Here is a 22,190-nt window from a genome sequence, read left to right as displayed (position 1 = left end):
TTTATACTCCCCTGTTCAGTGTTGTTATTGTTGTTGTTTTCCTAATGCCTGGCAATTTGTGATTGGATACCAGACATTGTGATTCTTACCGTAATGGCTGCTGAATTTTTCTATAAAATCCTGTACATTTTCTTGTTTGTTTGTTTGTTTTCTGGGATGTGATCAAATTATTCAGAAACAGTTTGATTCTCTTGGGTCTTGCTTTTAAGCATTTTTAGGCAGAACCAGTTCTTACAAAACCAGAACCATAGGAGCATTATGCCTAGGGAGAATTTTCCTCACTACTTAGACAATACCCTTCTGGTACTCTATTCAGTGAAGCATAAATTATGAGGTTTTCCACACTGCCTGCAGGGAATGGACATTATTGCAGGTCCTAATTGAACCCTGGGTGTTTTTCATTCTCATTCTTTTGACTAGATCTTCCCCAAGCATGGGTAGTTTCCTTGCAGACATACACTCATCACTATACAGCTGAATACTTGGGGAGGACCCCCAGCAACTCTCCAGAGCTTTCTCTGTCTGCAGCTCTCTCTTCTCTGACAGTGTCATATGAAATCCAACCCGCTCGATCTTTCTGTGCTCCCAGCTCCCCTTTACTTAACTCAGAAAGACTACAGAGCTCCACGTGGCTTCCCCTCCTTGCATCATGCTAATAAGCTAGGTCATTCCTGTGTCTCAATTGTCTCTATCTTTTATTGTCTGGTGGTATGATGTCCAGTTCCTCATGAACGTTTATTTCATATATTCTTTATGTAGAAAAGTAGCTAGAAAGTAACAAGAGTAAAGGTGGGATAACATTTAGGAGGTTATGTCCAGTAAGACTCGGATGATGCAATAAAGATGGAAAGAAGTGGATAGATTTGAGAGATATTTAGGAAGTAGAACTTCGATATCTGGTGACTGATGGGCTGTGCAGAAAGGGCAGAGGAGGGAAAAGAAAGTGTTCCCAGGTGTCACTGGATGTGTGGTGACACTACTCACTGATGTAGGGAACTCTGGAGGGGATGTTGGTTGGGGTGAGACAAGATCAATTTGGGAGGTGTCCAACTTCATTGTGATGGCCAGAGTGTTTAGAAAGTGAGGAGAGACTAATTAATTTATAAGGCTAGGAGAAGAAATAGTAAGAAAGAAACCAGATTATAAAGGATAGAAATAGAAGAAGAAAAGAATCATTATAATGCCTTTCTATGGGATTTTATGGATCATTTCTACTCACTCCTAAGGGCCACTTATTTGACACTTAGAACCATAGAAATTTCACTGACAATACTGAGTACTTCTAATATGCCAAAAAAATAAATTAAAATGGCTCCAACTTCTGGTTTTAAAATTAAGAATGTTAAAGATTTTTATTGGTGGAGATATTTCATAATGAATTCTTTGCATGTTGCTACTTCTACATAAGTGAAAATTCTTGATTCACACCCTCAGGTTTTTGTGTTATAAGGTGCTACATTCTATCAAGAAAACACTGACTTCAAATGTAGATGGCAGACTGATGTCCAGAGAGGGGAAAGCACTGAGCCAGATTGACAAAGCGAGGTACAAGAATTCACCTCAGCACTCAGAGAAGATGGTGGGGTTGCTTATAACACATCAAAGAGAAAAAAAGGAACCTTATGGTATAAAGTGAGAATTTCCAAATAGGTAAAAAATAATTATGTATAAAGAATTCATTATAAAATATTTACTCTGTTAATAATAATAGCAAAACTAACATTCTTAATCCTAAAATCAGAAGTTGAAACCATTTTTCTTTTTTATTGACATGTTAAAAGCAGACAGAATTGTTTCAGGCTGCGTCTAAATGATCTGATTATGAGCCAACATCAAAAGTGTAGACAGTTCTAGGCAGGAATAGCAAACACCTGCTGAACTCACCATCACGTTTAATACTGTGCTGAATTTTGAGATATAAGATCACAGTTTAAATACTTGTCTCACAAAACACCGGGCTTAAGACATTGACCTTTATTTGTCTAAAACACCTAGAACACTCTCTCTCCTGTTGATGAGCATAGCTGTCAAATGCTCTGTGTGCAGCCACGAAACACTTTCAAGATTGCAAGTTGAGGCATGGATATTAAGTATACATTTAATCAGCTGGAGAAGGTGAGAAGAAGCATTATACTGACTAATTTCAGTAGTAACTGTAATGGGCTCGTAATTATATTTAGTGTCTGGTAGATTCATTTAGCTGCTGATTGCAAGACATAGTGACAAATATTGAGCAGTTTACCTCTCTTTCTAGACGGGGCACATTTTAAAAAGAAACCCACATTCTCGATTCACGTTTCTGTGGGTATAACTTGGGGAAACGTCTTTGGAGGGCCATTTGGCAACACCTATCAAAACTGAAAGGTGCTTTTATTTCTTTTGACCAAGCGATTTGAATCTGAGACTTTATCCTAGAGATAATTTCACATGTGTGCACAAATACATATGAACAAAGATAGTCATTGCAGAATGGAGGACGATAGCAAAATATTAGAAACAACCTCAATGTTCATCAGCAGGGAATTGGTTGGATAAATTATGGTATTTCAATGAAATAAAGTGCAGCCATAATAATGAGACTGTACTTCTTTATATAATGATTTGGAACATCTTCTGAGATATATAGATATGCGAGGAAAACCAAACAGAGAGCGGTGTGTAATATACCACTATTTGTGAGAAGGGGAGAAGCAAGCGTCAATACTATGCAAATATACGTGTATGTTTATCTGCAAGGATACAGAATGAATGAGGAATCTTGGTTGTCCATGGACAGGAGAACTGGAAACTGAGGGCCAAGGATAGGGAAAGGTTTATTTTTCATGTATATCCGTATATCCTTTATATGCTTTGAATATTTTACTACCTAATATATAAACTATTAAAAAATTAAAAATTAAAAATCCATCAAATATTTAAAATTATATCAAGCTCCATTATAAATTGTGACATAGCTTCAGGAAAAAAATACTTGGTAGAAGATGGAGTAGAGATACTTAAGAATGTGCCAAATCCTGTTAAAATTACATATTTAAAGGAAATTAGAGGTTTCTGATGAAACTAATGATCATTAAAAAGAAGTCGGAAATATAGAAACAAAGGAGTTAGGATATTTTCCTTGCCGGGCACATTAGCTTCAAATTCTGAGAGAAAAATCTTGACAGCTTCCTGACAAGGAAAGACAAACCTGAAAGTCACGTTTCCTCTCTCGGGTAGCTCAGACCCTGTGGCTACCCAGCATTCAGTGGGCTTTTATCAATAAACATGTTGGCCCAACAACAAGGGAAGGAGAATCAGGAAAATGAGAAAAGAAACCATTGGAAATGAAATTGTGCATGAACACAGGAACACGTTTACTGGGATAAAATGTTTTACTGGGGGGCGCCTGGGTGGCACAGCGGTTAAGCGTCTGCCTCCGGCTCAGGGCGTGATCCCAGCGTTATGGGATCGAGCCCCACATCAGGCTCCTCCGCTACGAGCCTGCTTCTTCCTCTCCCACTCCCCCTGCTTGTGTTCCCTCTCTCGCTGGCTGTCTCTATCTCTGTTGAATAAACAAATAAAACCTTTAAAAAAAATGCTTTACTGGAATAAAAATACTAGAATAAAACTAGGATGCCGAATTCTATGGAGCAAACTGTAAATATCTCTGTACAAAAATGACCTTCATTGCATTACCTGTAAGTTTGTGGAGGAACAAAGGCTACGAGTGTTTGCCATAAAATAGGCTGTGGCAGTAGTCACCCCCTAAGCAGCAGACAGAACTTTGTAGCCAAGGAGAGGAACACAAACGAGTACTTGTTTATAAATTTTATTTGAAGATATAAAATCTAAACTTGTTTTGCCTTTATAAATATTAGAAGCTCTTCTAACATGTCACTTTCTATCTCAGAAAGTGTTTTGTTTTGTTTTTTTTAATGGCCCTGGTTCAAGGTCTTAATGTATCAAGGGAACGTTTGTTGTTGTTTTTTTTAAATTAGACCCCAAAAATGGTGTTTTGTTTTCCCTTTTTGGCCAGTTTTAACAATTATGGGGTGATGGGCTAAAAGGCCTGAGGAGAGTAACCATCAGTTAAAGAAGCAAATCACCAGGTCAAGGACATGTTTCAAACATCAAATTGGCCTGCTCCTGAACTGTCAGGGAGACAAGTCACTTCTCAGTTCAACAATCGTCTTCATCGAAGTCTGATCATATTCCACAAGTTGTTGGCTGTTTTCTTGGGCAGATTCCACTCTGGTAGAACTTCACTCACTCTAAATGCAACTTGTGAGAAGTTTAAAAGCATCTGCTCCCTAACACTCACAGGTGGCTGCATCTGCAAGAACGGAACGGGTGCCAAAGACAAACAGCAGTTTCCGTGGGAGGAACACAAGGAGAAAAGAGAAGGAAAAGCAAGAAATAATGAAAAGAGAGCATACCTCAGACGATAAAAATTGTTCACGTCCTCTGGAGGAACCCAGTCCTTTCCTTCCTGTCTGCCTCCCAGCCCCGACCAGGACAGCCCCACTGCAGACCGACCACAGACTCCAGTCCCCCTTCCAGTCGCCTAATTAAAACCACTCTTCGCCACTTCGCTCCCCATTTGACTGTGTCTCGGGCATTCTACCCTGATCTTGAGAAATTCTTCTCACCCCACCTGGTAGCCATTTATGGAACATCTCCATACATGCGGCTTGTAAGATGGAAGATGAGTAATACATGACTCGTCATCAAGCTCACAACCGAACAAATGTTTTGCAGCTCTTAACTCTGAGGCTTGAGCTCAATTAAGCAGAACAGGCTTCAACACAATCATCTTTACACAAAGGTCCTACCTGTTCTACTAACTGGCACTTAGACACACTGCTGAACGGAAGTCTCTTGCCTTACTCTAGTCATTATTATTTCTGTTCACAGACTTTCTGCAGCTCCAAATAGTGGCTATCTGGTATTTGTGTTCCTTCCTGTGATTTAACTAGGAAATGCCTCATCCGTGACATGGGCAGTTAGAAGTGGTCTTGCAAAACGCTCTCAGTCCTCCAGCTGCATACGTCTCTGACTCTGTCTGTTGTGGGACCAAAAGTCAGAGTGGAGCCTTAGGAAATTAATCATTCATTGATTCTACAACATACTTACTGAATGTTTACTGTATGTCGGATGCTGTACATGGCCCTACAGATAAAAATGTGAATGAAAAATGGATCCTGCATTGAAATTGCAGAGGACATTGAACATGAGTGGAGTGCTGAATGGAACTGAAGGGTAGAGAAAATCGTCAACTCCGCAAAGTAAGGGAGACTGTTGCCGTGGCAGAGCTATGCCTGCAGAGGTGGACTAGCTCTGTGGAAGGAAACCCAAGACTCAGGGGCAGGGAAGATCTCTAGGAGCAGGTGGGTCTCCAGAGAAATCATGTAGGATGTGTGCGAGTCTTCCTCAGAGAAGGGAGAGCGGCTAGCAGAGCAATCAGAAGGACCGTGCCCATTCTAGAGAGAACAGAGCAATGAACCAGTTTGTCCACTGCTTTGCCCCACCTTTAACACAAAGTCTGCCATACTCTGTGCCATCGATGGACACTTATCAAATGAATAAATGTCTGATGAATCACGTAATTGTTCTATACACCTGTAACACAGAGTCAGGGAGTGGGGAGTGTTAAAGGATGAGGTTTTGTAATAGGAAGGTCAGAAAGAGACTTACGTATCTCTTGGAAAGAATTCGTAGTTTCTTCTACAGGCAACGTGAAGTTAAAAGAATTATCTGCAGAAACAGACATAGCAACACGCATCATCTTTTTCCTAAGCGTTGAACGTCGCACAGTGCCTATTCCTGCTTCAGTCCTCGAGAGCTTGTGTGACAGCACCTGGATAGACAGACTTTGAGCATGACTGTGCTGCCACATCCTTCTTTGATGGAACCTTTCCAGAAGGAAGCTCAAAAGAATGAGGATCAGATTATATGGGTCGGTACTGAGTGCAGACATATTCTTGATATAATCCGAACACCTCGCGAAAGGAGGGGTGTTGGGGGGATCTTACCTTACTAGCAAACCAGTCAATTAGCTTATTACATGGATGTTCACAGAAAGCACTTTTCGGGGTCAGAGGCATCAGCCCTTATTACTCCCAGCCCAGTAAGCGGCATTAGTGCTGTGTGTTTTCACTGGTTCCCTTGCCCCCTCAGTCTCCTGGACCCCGGGGGCTACTGTGCACACGGCAGGTATCACAGCAGAGGAACACTGGGTTTGGAGAACCCACTGCTTTTAAACAGTAAGCCAGCCCGCTCACTGTCTGGTCATAGACGCGACCTTAGGACTAAGGTTGTCAGCCCCAAACGCAACCCTGAGAACTGGCCCAGGTAAGGAGACACTGAGTCGTATGCCCAGGATAAGAGGTCTGAGAGCACAAGAAACCCAAGAATGGTGGTCCTTCTTGACAGGAGGCATACGTTTCATACCTTGGGGGGGGGGGATGAAAGCAATTTAATGAATATTACTATTACGGGGTTTTGTTACGCCTTTCTGCCTCTGCCATTCCAGTGTGTTCCTCTCTTCAACGACAGGCTCCGTGAGGGAGCAGCACAGCCTGCTGCTGTATTTTGTGCTTCGGGACTTGGTAACAGTAAAGGTATAATGACATATTATATTTATGGAGCATTGTGCTAGTACTCACACGAATCGTCTCATTTACTCTTCTCAGCCCCACGTGGTAAGTTCTATCGATTGTCATTCTCATTTTACTGATGAGGTAAGCGAGGTGTGGAAATGCTGAGTGCTTGTCTAAGGTCACGTCCACAGCAAAGCTGGGTGCCTCATGCTGATCTGACCGACTTCGGAGCCCACTCATTGCTGGGAAAGTGTTCTAAAGTACCGAATTGTTATTTCAGGATCTGTAAGCACATGCTTATGGTTCTGTTAATTTTAATACATCTAATGCTCTAAAAAACAAAAAACAAAAAACCTTCTTTTAGGTAATCAAGGTGGTCCTGAGAATATTCATGGGTTTGCCACAGAGGAACTGCAAGTCAAGTTCTCATGTTGGAGAACTCTGGGCAGTAAGCTGGATAGGGATTCTCAGAACGGAGAGGTGAGAGCCACGAGCAGGCGAGAAAGTGTAAGAATGAATGTTTTTAGAGGCTATGTTCAAAGAATCAGCTGAACATATCTCACCATAAGGATGTGCCTAGACCAAGGATGTGAGTCAGCTGTCTAGGCCTACCTGTGAATGGGGCCTGGCCTGAGTATTGGGGCTTCTCATGAGAGCTGCTCGCAGGTGAGGGTGGTTTGACCACTATGTGCCAAGAGGCATTCCTCAGACAGCTGTGCGTGGAATACCTAGGATGGGAATCGGAGTAGTTATCAAAAAATGGGATTGGCAGGAAAGACAGGAAAGTAGCAGCATGGTGCTTTGCCTTACAGGGGTGAAGTGGGGGTGTTAAAAAGGATCTCAGGGACAGCCACAGTGTAAGATGGTACAAAATGTCCACTGGAGGGGTTCAGCATCTGTGGGCCTGCGTGTGTGAGCAAGGGCGGTCTTGCAAGGGCTGAGCCGCTCTCCACCCAATGTGGGTACCTAAAACCCAAACACCGCACTTGGCAAAATAGAGCCAAAGCAGGAAAGCCCTCAATGATCAGAAAGCCTGAGGGAGATAGACTTTGAAAAGACCAAGACTGCTCATCAAGGTTATGAGTTTCCATACCCAATCCGCTGATTTATCATGACTCACATCTTTGTTTAATAAAGCTCTGTCCCACTGCGTTCAGGAGAATGCACACAGTACGTGCCCTGGAGGGGTAACAGGCACTGTCCACGACAAGTACGTAAAGAGGTCATGCTCAGTGACAAGGATCTGATTCCAACTACAGATGGCTTCTCCAGGAAGGCTGTAACCAAAACCATGAGTACACAGATGGTGGTTTAGGCACGTAGACACATGCAGGTCAGAAACAACACACAGGTATCTACTGATATCCAGCCATGTGAAGTCTCTAGAAAGTTCCAGATAAACTTCCTCACCTCAGGTGAAGCCATCATGCTATCCTATAACCTCTTCACCACCCCACCATAATTTTGAAACCTTTTTTGTCTGGATGCTTGATTCATTCTGCATTATAGTTCTCTGGTTTCTCGGGCAGAGGACCTTGACGTTCTCCAGTTACTTTAGAAGTATTATTACAACATTGCAGAGAACAAGGCTAGAGTATGAAGCCACATAGATCTCCGGGTAGAATTGCTCGTTGCTTTCTCTTCTTCCTTTTTATATTTTATACCATGAGAACGAGATTGTGTTCGTCGTTTCAAGTACTCGGGACCAAAATAGAAGATAGGCACCTTTCCTCACTTCTATTTTGACCCTGCCATTAGCAGATAGTACTTTAGGGTTAAAAATCAGTAAATTGTATAATTAACACCCTAGGAAAGCACTTCTGTGGTTGAGAGGAGTCTCAGTGTATGGAACCCCACATATCTGCAGGGGTTCACATGCACGGGTCAGTGAAACAGAGCACAGACTGGGGAACATACCCCAGGACAGCTCAAGGGCCTATCATAGACAGTAACAGAGGTGTAGGAATTTATAACCAGGGGCTGTCACCTCATCATTAGTCATACATGTTGCTGCCTACTGGAGGGTCCCCTTCAAGGACTTTATTCCAAATTCCACAGTATAATTAGCCAATTATTTATCACCTGGCTCAGGGATTATCAGCAAAAAAAAACTTGGGATGATGAAAAACACCTAGAACACCTGTCTTAAAATTTTACTTTTTACGATTTAAGAGGAAAAAATATCTTCAATTATGAAGGGGAGAGAACCCAGAAGATGTTAATGACTAGCTTCCAAGTCAAATCACTTAATTCGGTGTTATGTGCTAAGCTAATTTCAGTTTTCCTGCGGAAGAATAAGGCTAATTGAAGGTTTATCTGACGTGTCTTCTCTCAGTGCTGTGCGTTCTTTCCCTTGCCATTTCTCTCTGGCAAACCGACGCACGCCGCCACTTCCCGAGCGCCCTTGGAGCAGCTGTTTCAGCGCAAGCGGGCTTGTGCTGAGTCCCACGGATTGCAGCAGCTATCCATTAGAGAAGACAGCTTTGGCCCTGCGATTCGGGGAAGAGGCTTCTAGTCTCGGCTCCTCTAGCAGCTTGCTGTGTGACCTTGAAGAAGACGTCCCTTCTCTGGGGCCTGGTTCTTCAGATCCAATTTAAGGGGGTTGCCCAGGATGATCTCAACCCCCACCCCCATCCTAATATTCTGTTCTGTGGTTAGAGGAGAGAAACAGCCATGGGGAGAAGAGAGAACAAAGATAAGAGGCAGTGGCCAGAAAGGAAACTCGTTCGAGCTAAAAACGCAGGCCAGCAATGTGAGACAAATAAATAGCAGGTGGTACGATTGCAGGAGCCCGGTTTTCAGCTTCGCCGTTCCCATCGCAGATCTTGGAAAGCCAGCAGCTCTAGTCTTTTCTCCATGTTGGCGTCTCTGACTCCAAAGCAGCCCTGAGGCCCACCATTCGCCCCTGTGCCCTGAGCGGGAGGCTCTCCGAGGCCACACTCCGTCTTTCCTCCCGTGTTGCTTCTTGTTCACGTTGACATCTCAATAGCACGATGAGTGAAGGAACCCAGGAAAAAAAATAAAGATTATTTACGGACATGCAGCAATGAAATAATGAGGGGGAAGGAGAGCTCCTGTCACAAAGGAATCCAAAGCAGACAGCGTTTAGCAAAAGCGTGGCTATGAAGTAGAAATAGACGTCCCACACCTACCTGCTCTGTAAATCTCAGAAACTACCAAGAGAATGAGTGAGGGTGCGCTAAGCACGGGGACAGCTCAGGCATTCCCAAGAATGATCGAAAAAAATCAAGAAATGGGGAGGAAATGCCGAAATCAAGAAGAGAATATATTACCGGCTCCCCAGGGAAGACACTGACGTCCTGGTGCTGGCATTATTCAAATGCCGGCGAGTCAGGGCCTCAGAAAGACACACCAGAGGGAATATCCCCGGGGTCGGGTGACCAGGCTGCGTGACTCAACAAGTCCGTCCTTGTTTGTCTTTTTTGGTGCATAGATTCAAGCCGCTGCGAGGGCCCTCGAGCTCCCAGAACAAGAACCGCGACAGTGAAATCATTTCAGTTGCTAGAGATCGGACCTTGGTTTATGGGGCTGGGGTAACCAATTGCTAGTTTGGGCAAACAGTGTGGTCAGATGTGAGTGTATTTTGTCTGCGGGCACTCGAGTTCTTCACTGCCGGAAAAGCAAACGGCGTCCTCATAACCAACACAAATTTTGTAGAACACTTGGGTCCTTGTGGGATGTTCAGGTGGGTGAGGGGTGTGTTTGGGGAAGGAAAGCATTTTATATCCGACCCATCTGGCTAAACTTAGTAAGCAGCGTTTTTCCGAGCTAGATAACAAAAGGAAGCTATTCTGACAAGGACCACAGCTCAGTGCAACTGGGGGTGGTGACCGTCCGTGGCCCGAGCAGCCGAGTCCCCTCCACTGAGAACAGCTCCTGAGTGCCCCGCTACGGAAGGACACTGGTAGCTTCATTCATGGTATCAAAGAACAGTGATGCATGCTGGAGCGAATCCAAACTTATGCCTGTTTCCCCCAGAGGACAGTATTCTATGACAGGACGGTGTCTGCTTCTGGAGACAGGGAACTCCCACAGCGCCATAAAACAGGTCTGCAAGTGAATTCTGCTTTGAAACTGAAGCACCAAAGAAAATAGGTACCAAAGCAAAAACACACAGACAGCAGCCCTGAGCCCTAGGTCACCTGCTCCCCACTCCCCAGAATGGATTTTTCTGCTGCTGTTGTGAAACAAGTCAGTTGCTAGTTAACAACAATTCCGGATTCACTTTCCTTGTAGTGGGTTCTAACCAAGCTCCACTGGATGGAGTTCTTAAATTCTAACAATGTTTTCCAGGAATGGGGTGTCCTGCAGGATAAAACCTGACCTCCTTCTTAAACAGCGTGGATCCTAATGAAAGCTTATGAGAGACTATAAAAATAAAGTTCCCTCCCTAGAAATCTAAACTTTTGGCCCAGTAATAAAATCAAAAGGAATCAGACCGGCTATTTAAAGTTTTCCCTGGGTTCATTAGAGCTTCAATATCATACCTACTGCCGAGCTGATGACAGGTGGGGATTTTACAGAAATCAGTGGATCCAATTAGCACCAGGGGTCCACAAGTCAAGCACTTCCAGGCTACAAATTATTGGTGGCATTTCTAAACACAGATTGACAGCTGAAGCCAGGACAGTCTTCTCTACACCTCCGGAACATGATTAGGGAGCAAATACCCTACCCAACTTTTCTAATCTACTATATAAAAAAAGAGCTTCTTATAAATTTTGTTGTCACGCTGACTCACATGCTCAGAAGACTGGTATATGCTTACTCTAATGAACCCGAAACAGGCTTGTTAGTGATGTTTACATTTTGCACTTGCAGGAACATACATAGCCAGGCACCCAGACTGTATAAAATGCCTCATCGTGATAAAATTATGTAGTTGTTTGTTGATGGCAGAGTTGCTTCTCGACTCTTCTCGCCCTGTAAAATTTCAGACACCAGTCTGGTAATAAAGGAGTTAGCATCTCCTTCCATTTCAGACTAGTCATTCTCAAGCTGTTTGCATAAAATAGTAGTGCTCCATCAGCTGGGGTAAATATCCCACAAGTAATACCCAATAATGTCTGACCCAAACAACCCCTAGAAAAACGTTGTAGGGAATGATTGTCAGGTTAATGATAGTCAGGTTTTCTCACGCTTATTTTTCTGAAACCTTTGGTGCTTGCTCCCCACCTGTCCGTTAAGAAAACATCGGCAGCTGACAAAATGGATGAACAAAGAGCGAACAGACAGAGGGAAACTCGGTAATGGCTGACCCTGCTGGTTCAACACTTACATTTCCCAGGTGCACATGGCTGTGGCTCTATTTCACAAATGTACAACATGTTCCTATGAAGCCTTGCGACTTTCGCAAGAGAGGTGACATCACAAGATGTCCCTGCCCACAGTTCCACTGTTTAAAATATATGTCTCCCTTAATAGGAAGAAAAATCGCATACACACACTCTGCATACGGGGCAAGGACTTGAACTTTGAACTCATTGCCTCTCTGAGGTGAGCAGAACTCACTTGAGGAAAACAAGACTGAAGGATATGTAGTCCATTCCTTTCTCAAGAATCTAAAGCAGGGGCAAACTCTATCTGTAAAGGACCAGCTAGTGAATATTTTAGGCTTTGTGGGACATATAGTCTCTGTCACAACAATGGCCCTCAGCTGTTGTAGCACAAAAGCGGGCATAGAACATACTGTATGTGAATAAATGAGATATGTTCCGGGGGCACCTGGGTGGCACAGCGGTTAAGCTTCTGCCTTCGGCTCAGGGCGTGATCCCGGCGTTATGGGATCGAGCCCCACATCAGGCTCCTCCGCTATGAGCCTGCTTCTTCCTCTCCCACTCCCCCTGCTTGTGTTCCCTCTCTCGCTGGCTGTCTCTATCTCTGTCGAATAAATAAATAAAATCTTTAAAAAAAAATGAGATATGTTCCAATAAAATCACATTTATGGACATTGAAATTCAAATTTTATGTGACTTTCACATGTCATGAAACAGTCTTTTTCAATCACTTTTAAATGCCAAAAAAATTCACATTTGACCCACCAGCCATAGTTTGCCAACCCCATCCTAAAGTCCAGCTGGTTTAAAATGCATTCTTCACCGATGGCGAATGGGGTACGTGACGTCCGCATTTTGGCCCTTCCATGGATGACATTTACTGAATTGGCTTCGCTGAAGCTCCGTGAAACGACACAAAGGAAAGTGTAAGAAACAGCCGATGAACTTCACGACTGGATTTACTGAGAAGATGTCATCCAGAGCATTGTACAGTGTCCTGTGACAGTGGACACAATTTGTCTGGGGTTCTGATCACAGAAGTGACACTAGTCTTTCCAAGGACAAATGACTTATCAAAACGAATCATAATGCTGATAAATTTTCCTCTTTAGGTGTTAGAAATTTCACAGACCAATCTGAGCAAGCATATTGGATCACATAGCATATATTTTGTGTAAATACATCCCACCTTTATCTTATTTTTCTATCCCATTTTTCCCTTTATATTGTGTTCCTCACATTTAAAATATTATTGTATTGTACGGGTTTTGATCATTAGCCCGGTATGGCAGGATACAAATAAAATAATACAAATAAAATATACACATTATACTCATATTGTTGTACTTAAAATTATTGATGATTTATTAATCAAGAACAATTCGTCATCATGTTCCATAAAAGAACACTATGACAGGTGTGTAACCAGTGAGACCAGTGGTATTCTGACTTGTCATGGCTGAAGAATCCTTTCCTTAAAAGAAATCTTAGGCAGAAACCCAATAATGAAAAAGACGAAACATGGAGTTGTTTTGAGTAAAGTAGGATCAAACACCAGGGCAAGGATGTAGAGAAGAAGTGCTTATTCAAATGATAGATTTCTTGGCTCCACTTAGAACCTCTGGATCTTCCTCTTCAGGTATAGAACATGAGAATCTGCATTTTAAATGGGATCCTTGGGGAATTCTTTGAAATACTAAAAGTTGAGTGACATCACCCAAAGCTCTGCTAAGAACAATTTGAACAACACTGTGCCAGGCAGTAATACCAACTCCTAGAGAATTCAAAGAACAGGGGTCTAGGGAAAGAGAGCTATCTGGAGAATCTGGGCAGGTTCTTGCTGTTAAGACAGAAGGCCCATGATGAACGTGGCCTCCAGGACCAGTTTGGGCTTAAATCCTGCTCAAGGTTACTGGCTGTGTAACTTTGGGCATATGACTTAACCTCCCTATCAGTACCTTCCTCATAATCTATACCCACCCCTCCGTAAAATGAGGGTGATAAGCAAGGTTTATTGGGAAGATTTTGGGTCTATAAGGTTTTTAGAATAATACCCAAACTTTTCCTTTTTCCCATTTACCTCTTATCACTTTACTATGGCATTCCTAATGTCTCCTCCTATTTCTCCTGCTCTACTCTCTCCTCCGGTATTCCTAACCTTCAGCTTTGCCCTCTTTGACATCAAAACTCAACATCAGAGCAGTGGAAAGGGAGATTGCATCTTTATGGTTGAAGGTGTCAAGATCGAGTTAGAAACATTAGGAAGAGGATTGCCGGGGAGAAAATCTTGCAGGTGGAAAATCACCTTGAGTCGTGGGGGAAACCCCACACAATGGAGGGCAGTGTGCAGACTAGGATTAGCTGGAGGCACTTGCACTCCCACGGTGGGTTGAGCTAAATTTTGATGGTACACCTTAGGCCAAGAGCAATTTTCTGATGTCCGGCCTGAGTCCAGCCATATCCTCACTGCCCCTAACAGCCCAGCAGCGACCGCGCCAACATTACCAGGAGGAGGCCCACACTCAGTGCGTGTCATCTTTTAATGCAAATACACATTAAGTATAAAAAGCACATTTCAATTAGTAGCTCATTATTTCACTCACATGCAGCACCTTAAGGAAACAAAATGTAATATTTACATGGTGGTGTATATTCTCGTACATGTTGGGGGGGTGATATTGCCCCAAGGTGATAAAAATTGGGTCTTAGGAGGCAAAACCATCTTAGTTATTACAGTGGTTTTCCATCAGATGGAGGGCCACAGGATAAAAACAGATATACAGTATATTTGAGGTATTACAATTTCATAAGAAAGGGCACAATTAAGAAAAATATGTCTAAAAAGGCTCGAGGGAGGGAAGAGAGGCTATTAATGAGGAAAAGGTTGAGAAACACACGGTTTCAGTGAACTAAGCTGATGCTAACTTGGTGGCAGAAAAGCTCAGGATACTCAGAAAAAGGGATGTTAAGGCAGAGCCATTAGAATAATACTGATGCCCACTAAAGATCCTGGAAGGCCTCGGAGCTTCTGGAAGACATCATAATTGGCAAAAGTTTCCAGATTAGCCACAGGATGGGGTTAAATTAAATCAACGCATAGTGAAGTGTACTCCGTTGTGTTCTCGGTTAGATCAAGGCCTTGAACGGTCTTATCGCTGGAAGCGGAGAGATCATTTTTTAAAAGAGAGAAATCCACTCTGTGTTCTTGAATTAAAAATGATGCCCCATGAATTCTAAACTATAACAGTAGCTACAATAAAATGACTGAGATGCCCAAATTCATCTAATCACACATTCGGTCGGGTCTAGTCAAGCACACACACTACACAAAAGAATGAGTCAAAGCCTTACTTCTCTCTGCTCTCGGTAAGTAAGAAAGAACGTACGGAAGGTTGTGATCAAGTTCTGTTGTGAATTTGTGCCTGTTGCCTATTTTCGGAAAACGTACATTGCCTTCTGAAGAGATCAGCTTGAAATTTAGTTTATTAAAACAAGGTAAAAAAAAAAAAAACCCGAAGTTTAAAGGAACAATATTAATATTCTGTTCAAATCATTTCTTGATTTCTATTTTGAAGGGCACCACGAGACAGCTTGATTTTTATTATGGTGAAGAAAAATAAAACGACTCCCTCCCATTAATCAAAAAGAAACGTAAAAATAGGTTTCACTAAAAGCTACGGTAAAGTTTGATTTTGTGGAAAGATAATATCTTCAGAAGTATTGCAATCAGTTCTGAAAAACTTAATTCTTTTTTCTTCCATAGCTTTTCAGCTCTTGTGACCTTCCATCCCAACCGCTTCTTTGAGTGATTTTATTCCATCCCGCAGAAGAAAATGAACTATTTAGCTCCACACTTAATGGCAAACTCCATCTCAGCATATGCATTAAGCGCAGACTCCAGCAGGCCCTGATCAATACATTTGGTTATGAACCAGAGGCCCTTGCGCAGCCCGAGATCCTCGCTGGAGATAAAGGACTGAGAGCCAGAGCCGTGGCTGATTTATGCTCTCTCAGCAGGACACTGACAAGCGATGCCCTAGGAAACAGAGTAGAAAACCATATGAAGGCAGCTGACGGGTCCTTGGGGAAATGCTGACCAGCACAGACCGCGGAGCGCCCCTAAAAACCCACAGAACTCCCCTCCCTCCCTCACCACCCCCCACCCCCGCCCGCTGCAGGGCCTGGCGCTCCCTGTGCACATGCGCCCTCCACCTGTCCAACCGCTCTTGTGAACCACAGCTTCTCGCTTCTCGCGACTCAGGCTCAGGGTCTCGCTCCCGCGGGGGAATCGCGCAGGTGCTCATCAAGGACGCTGCTGTCCTTGCGCCTCTTACACCCTCCAGCTTGCTTGGCCTGGCAGCTGTGATCCGAAGAGTCACTGCAGCTCCCTCCTCTCAAGGCTTTGGGCTCAGCCTAAGAGAGCCTGCAGATCCAGCCCCTCGCAGGAGAAGTGACAACAGAGAATTCTCGATGGCGGAGTCCTGATCACAGGCAGCGCTCCAGTGTGAGAATTCTGCTGGTGAAGACAAGGCTTTATCTCAGCAGACAGGTGTGGAATAATGCAGAAGCCCTTCCTTCTTCTGAACGGAGAAGAGAACAGGCTTTACAAATACGGTGCCGTTTTGCTGCAGAATTTAGAGCCCTTCACACATTTTGAGAGGAGGGAGAGCCAATGAGCCAGGTATCTGGCAAGCACTAGGAAAGACAAGAGAGAGAAAGGAGCCGGCAGTTACAATTTAGCAGCCCGACATGGGTGACCCACTCGGGGCCAGAGACTGAAGGAATCCGAGTCCCTGGACTTAGACTTTCGTATCTTCTGAAGAGAAGCCACAAATGGTTTTTAAAAATCTCCACGTATGCGTAATACTTCATAGCGAGGATCGGAACGGGTAAGTCGAACATCCCAAAGCTTTAAATTAATACTGGGCTGTTACACGGAAAGAAAATAATTCGGGGGCGAAACATGTCTCCAGGAAGAGCGGACATGAAAAGCCGACATTTGAATTCAAAAGGATCCATTTGGACAGACTCGGACATCGGGCACTGAGATGAAATGCGCACACACCTCTCGAGCGCGGCTCGGCACACTTGTTACTGTGAGCACACGCACGCCGCACTTCTCTTAGCAATTTCATTCGATATAAACTCTCGGGGGGAGAAATGCTGTTGAAATTAGATAATCCGTCGGAGAGTGGCCTGCACACAGTAGGCAAGTGACCCAAGGTCGTTGCCTTCCTGATACCGGCTAGGTCAGCTTGCTTATTTCAGAGTACGTCGCCCAGCCCCCGCAGGCTCTGTTCCACAGGGGAACCAACGTGACCAATAACCACAGCTCGCTCAGCTCTCCCAGAAGAGCCGTAGGTATTTACCCCAACACAGGGGCCCAAGGATTGCCCCTCCGGTTTTGAGAAGGAGCGAGTTCTGAGGAAGAAGCATTGTTCACTTGCCGCTGTTCCAGATAAGCCATTGGAGAGGATATTTTGCAGAGTTTTTCCTTGCCTTGTTGTTCTGGTTTTGTTTTTAATAACAACAGCTGCGCTCTGAATCAGCTTCTTTTTGTTCCTTTTAAAGTGACTGGAATCTGGGGGGTTTGAAAGATTCTTCTTCATACCATTGATCAAAGATTCTTTTCCCTGAGAACTGGTTTACTCCCTCGCTGTACATTAATCAAATCCTCCCCTTTTCTCAAGCGCCAAAAGTGTTTTTCTTCCCTCCCTCCAGCTTTAAGTCTGATTCCACATTAGGAAAGTTGATGAAGTGGCTCTGTTGTGAGGGAGACCCAGAGGGGCTTTCATCTCAAAGACCACAGATTCCATGTCCTCAGTCAGACCCGCTTGCTGAACGTCAGGCTCAATCCGCCGCCTTCCAGCCCCTCTGCTGTGGGGTCGGAACCAGCACCTGGGAACGGGCAGCGACCAGCCTTGTGTGTCTGTGAGGTGATGACCTACGAGGGACAGCCTCCTGTGGGACATGACCCTTGAACACACATCCGGGGTCTTTTACCAAATGGCAGCCCTCCACCCTCTTGGCTGTCAGCCTCTCTGACATTTGTCTTCAGTGAGTCATTTTATCTTTTGTGATAAATTTTTATTGGTCATCTATAATTCTCTCAGACTTGAAGCTCTAATGAGGAATCATCTTGGTCACATAAAGCTTTCTCTGTCTGAATAGCATTAGGTAGCCATGATCCCACCTACACAGCGAATGCCTTATTGTATGCCCAACGTTCGGCTCCCTCATCACTCTCGAATTGCCTGCCTTCTTCCTGCCTTAGCCAGTCTTATTCTGAGAGCAGTCATTCTAATTCACAATGAATAAGTAAATAAATAGCTAGTATTTGTCAAACCAAAACAGTGCACCGCTCCTTTAAGAAGTGAGAAGAACTCAGCTCAGAAGTCTGTTGCCTAGCAACATGGAACTAACTTTGTTTTCCATTTTCCAAACCAGTTGATAGCCTCCTGTTGGTTTGTCAGCCTTCCAGTGTAAAACTTTCCCCTCCTTTTTAAAATTAGGAAGGAATGTTTAGCTGTTTAGTTTTCAGGGAATTGACTTGCACCATCACGACTTGTTTCTGAATTTCACAGTTATCCCGATTTCCTGGTTCTCAGTAGGTTCCAATTTGTTATCCCTCCCTGATAGGAACTACTTATTCTTCAATTAAGGACTATATCTAAGAACAATTTGCATATTTCCCATGAAAGGACACAAGGCTCAAATAGAAGTTTAATTGATTTTAATTAATAATAATCACACCAGGCAATTAAATGGCACTTTATGCTCTGCAAGTCCTTTCATGTCCACCAATTCATTTAAGTAAAATATTAGATGCTTATCCAAACTTCTTTGGCTTATGACAACAGGCTCAGAATCTTTCGAACTATGATCAAGAGGTTTGTGGTGCTGTCTTTTGTTGTTTTGCTTTAAATGAGGAGACAGTATCTAGTGACTAGGCTTTCACATGGTAATTCTGGTTTTCTCAATCCACAGTCTGGTCAAAAATCTAGAGGAAAAGCAAAATCAGATCTTTCTCCTGTTCCGTTTTTCCCCTCCCATGCACGGCTCCCTTTCACAGGTGAGAAGACCCTGTGAAGGGTCTCAGAAGGGGCTCAGAAGACCCCCAGTTCTCTCTCTCCTTCCAGCCCCACCCCCTCAGTGTCTTTGCAGGGAAGTGATGTCAGGAGCTGCAGGGGGAGCTGCCCAGCTGAGGAGGCTCCCGTGCTCACACTTATCTTGATGACTTTTTCTGGCTAGTCAAGGTCTTTGAAATTTTCTCCAGACAGAAAGTAATGAGACTGACAAAGCATCACTCAATATTTTGCAGCACAACTCTTTTCAGTGCCACTACCACGTCAGCTGCCCTTGCAGGTCCACGAGTTTACTTTTGACTCTGGCCCGTCTCCGCAGCGGCACTCACTTCCCATTGGCTTCCACGTCAGCTCCTAACTCAGGGGCTAGTGTTAGGACTTCAAAAGCACTGTGGTTTTTCAGGGTTTGTTAGATGAGTCAGGAAATGCTTTTCTACAAGGTTGGCCCAGGTAAGGCAAAAGAAGTGGCCAAGTGTAGTGAAATCGCTCGTGTCTTGTCTCTTCAGGAAAAATACTCTACAGAGCCTTGGTCTTTGCTTTTAGAAATTGGAAACAACTTCAGCATCACCCGTCATAAAAACCACTCAAATAGTCAATGTAAAAATGTGAATAAATTAAATTAGATGAGGGAATTTTCTTTTCGAAGGACTGTGTTTAGACATCAACAAAATGTAAGAGAAACAAATGTGTCCTAAAATATCTACATCCTTTGGCAGCTGTATTATTTGGTTTGCGTTTAAGGATATGTGAATATGTAATTTTGAGGCTACAAATACGGAATACAAAGTAGAGAAGGAATATACCTAAATATGCATCCTGACTTCTCACAATGCTTTCACTGACCAAGTAAATCTTAATAGAAAGCATGTTTCTTTCATTTGTTTTTTTTTAATTCTTACACACCAGAAAAAGGATTTCCCAAGAGTCTTTCTCATCCTCTTCTCTCATTTTCACCACAACAGGCAGCTAGCCTAGTTTCACCTCTGAGTGGCTTGTGTCTTTGGAAATCGAAGGCAGAAAGTGCTCACACAGGTATAGAGGACAGCACTCTGGCACCGAGGGCATTTTCTCTGGCCAGAACGTACTGTGGCTGGGGCGCTGGCAGCAAGCTGACATAAAACACTAGGTCCTGATTTCAAAAATTCTTAAGAATTTTCAGGCGACAACAGTGGCGCATGAAACCCAGCCCAGGGCTCCTGTCCGCACGGGGCCCAGGGTGACTGCTCAGGTCACGCACCTGTGAAGTGCATCCTTGCCTCTGGCAGAGGAAGCCCCCATCATATGGGGCTGGGACCTCACGAAACTCACAGACAAGGCAGCCAAGGAGAGGCTCTTTGGTGGGAACAGAAGTGAGAAAAGTGAGCAGCTGCTCTCCCTCAGCCTCCTCACGCGCTCCTCTTTGTTAGTAGGGAAGGCTATTTGCGGCCGAAATGGAAGGAGAAGAACATTATCAGCATTAGTCCTACTGTTGTATTTAACTCTGTAACAACATTCTGAGGAAGAGAAAGCAATTTAACAGATAGAAGAACCCAAAGAACATTGGCCACATTCCCAAAGTTTGCAACTTGAAGGTGATAGTGATTGTATTTGAAGCCTGTTCTGGCTTCTCCCACAGCTTTTCCCCACTGTTGTCTTCTGTAGGCTCAGGAAAGCCCATTCTTAGGGACCCTTCTTAGCACTAAAGACAAACCTATTCAAAAGAGTGAAGGAGGAAAGCTAATGAGTCGATAAATATGTTGATTGACATAGCACGGCAGGGCTGCCCTAATCCCTTGCCGGCATACTCCTGTCTTAGGGCATTCACCTTCTCCCCAGGAGCCCGGTGCCCTCTCGGTCTTCCAGTTCCCCCACACCCTTCCCTTGGTGCTCACAGCATGCCCTTCTGGACAACGTCCCAAACCCTGGACCATTCACAAACTTTCTTTCCATCCAAATATCACAATCCCACATCCCACTCATGGAAGGAAATATTGTCTGCCAAGTTAACTATCATATTAACACATTCATGAATCAATCCCTTAACTTGACCCCTCTAAAAACGTGAATAATGTGTGAATTTCAAGGCTTTACAGCTAGGTCAATGAAGTGCACTTTTTTACCCCCGAAGGATCATTTTATGAATCCTTGGAATTATATCTCCTAGCCATAGTGTTCTGTAGTCAACAGCATTTTTATCCATATAATACAAGATAAATGATTTAGCCATGATTGTCAGGTTTAGAGGTGAGGCAACAGGTTGTAGAAAGTAACCTCAGGTACCACAGAGCTTTTCCAGGCAGCGGCGATAAAACACTTTACATCTGATCTGTAATATCCTGTCTCCTGTTAATACTAGCCCTGCAGGGAACACAATTGCCATTTCTGGCAAATTTCACGGTCAGTGATTCTGTGATATAGAGAAATGTTCAATATAGATTAAAATGAAATCATCAAAGGCCTTACACTGATGACCTATGACAGACTTGAACCATCTCTCCCAAAAAGTACATTCATAACTGAAACCACTTCACCATGGAGTCCACTAAAACTGTAAAACTACTTGAGAAAACGTTCATATAAACACATGCATAGTATCCTCAAGCCCTCAATATTGTCCTTATTGGATACAACATCCTTTTATTCCAAGGTTTCCTGATTTTAATATTCAAATGTTCATCTTGGACAAGAAAGAAGCTGTACTGTGTCTTGAATCTGATACATCACAAATTTCCAATCATTTAAAAGAATAAGCTATTTATTTATCATTTGGATTGGGAATTCAGGTTTATATTTGGATTGGGAATATAATCTAATCCTTAAATTTAAACATGGCTGTCTGGTGTATTCTAGGAAATGACTTTTTTTTTTTTTTTAAGATTTTATTTATTTGAGAGAGAGTGAGAGACAGAGAAAGTGCACAAGAGGGGGTAGGGTCAGAGGGAGAAGCAGACTCCCCACTGAGCAGGGATCCTGATGCGGGACTTGCTCCGCAGGACTCGATCCTGGAACTCCAGGATCATGAACCTGAGCCAAAGGCAGTCGCTTAACCAACTGAGCTACCCAGTCGCCCCCTACCAAGTCGTAACTCTGAAGATCTGATCCAGAGGAATCCAGGAGGAGTTTCTGGTCATGTTCTTTTTACTCATCCATTGTAGGGTTTGCCATTATTTGCTTTCTTCTGAAACTCTTTTTTCCTGGCTTCCATGGCACTGTACTTTATATACAGTAATTACGTTTTTCTTCCCTTTGTC

Source organism: Ursus arctos, unplaced genomic scaffold, assembly GCF_023065955.2.
Source record: "Ursus arctos isolate Adak ecotype North America unplaced genomic scaffold, UrsArc2.0 scaffold_30, whole genome shotgun sequence".
Taxonomy (NCBI): domain Eukaryota; kingdom Metazoa; phylum Chordata; class Mammalia; order Carnivora; family Ursidae; genus Ursus; species Ursus arctos.
This window is presented reverse-complemented; position numbering follows the sequence as displayed.